The sequence below is a fragment of the Bos javanicus genome, chromosome 9, assembly GCF_032452875.1.
Source record: "Bos javanicus breed banteng chromosome 9, ARS-OSU_banteng_1.0, whole genome shotgun sequence".
Lineage (NCBI taxonomy): Eukaryota > Metazoa > Chordata > Mammalia > Artiodactyla > Bovidae > Bos > Bos javanicus.
The window spans coordinates 38,573,148-38,574,510 of record NC_083876.1 but is presented as its reverse complement, the minus strand read 5'-3'; positions in this window follow the sequence as shown (position 1 = coordinate 38,574,510).

Genomic DNA, 1,363 nt, shown 5'->3' with positions numbered 1-1,363 from the left:
TCTTAGGCTCTTATATCCAAAAGATTGCCTGACCCAGGGCGGGAAGGCAGAAGGAGGGGGAAAAAAAGTACGTAATATGGCATAAACATTCAGCTGGTGGCTGCAGTCGAGTGAAGGCCCGTTATACTTCGGGGAGGAGCGGCTGATGAGGGGATGTTTGAGGATCAGTTTTGGAAAGGGTCACTTCAAAGTTTAGGCTCTAGAGTCAGACTTGCAAGTAAGTTTAGAAAATATCCATCACCAACCAAACAGGAAGCCTCCCTGGGGCTGTCCTCTCTGAGCCGTACCTGACCATTCATTCACTCATTCAACATATTCAAGTGCCTGCTAGCCCCAGATACACACCCAGGACTGCATCCTTTGGCTCAGCTCCTAAATCTGTGAGTTCAGGCAGATGTTGGGTTTCTGGGGCTGCTGGTCACCAACTTAATTAAAAGCCTGGTTAAAAAAAAAAAAAAAGAACACCCCATTTCCCAAGCTTTCCCTGCTCTGAGGTAATTAAATGCATATCACTTGAGGAGAATCAAAACCTGCTTCGTTTTGTGTTGACAAGAGCTAGCTAGTGGTAAGTACTTGTTTTGTTGTACAAGTGCTTTTTAATTCTGCATTTAAATTCTGAGAGTCCCATAGATACTATCATTTGGAAACATGACTCTAAAAATAACAAATTATAAAGAAATTATAGCACAATAAGTATTTTTATCACTTTTTATGGTTTGCAATCAAGTTGACAAATTAAAAAATTGCTTGAGTATTAAAAAAAAAATCCTGTAATTAGTCCTCTTGTTTTCCATCATCTTGAAAGAGGATGAGCATTGCTGTGCATGATGCTTAACTATCAAGGAATACGTGAGAGGAGTGGTATCTTCTAGCTGAATAACCTTTATTTTAAAAAATCTTCATAATGGACGGGTGCCTTCTTGAAATAACTTTCAGCAGTGTTTTATGAAACTTTCTTAAACATAATATAATCAAATACACACCTTAAAGGTGCCTCTTCAGCTCTCCCCTATTCATCTCTGACTGTTATCACCAGAAATCCATTGTGGGCGGGCCCGGTCATCTTCCCAGTGGGACTGACCCCAATCCACCCTCCTTTGCCTTAACACCCCATTGTGTCTCTTCCATTCATTAATTTATTTTCCTTAAACTTTAATAAAAACAGATTTAAATAATCAACAAGAATGATTAATAGTCTAGGAGGGCATCTACTCACCATAATTTCCAGGATTATAAAAAAACAATTTATTTTTAGTTTATTAGGTAAACATTTCCAGAGCAGTGACATTATTTAATGTCTGCGATCGATGACATCAGACTTTTGGAAGGTCCATGGTCACAGTCTAATTTGAAAGTTACAGTT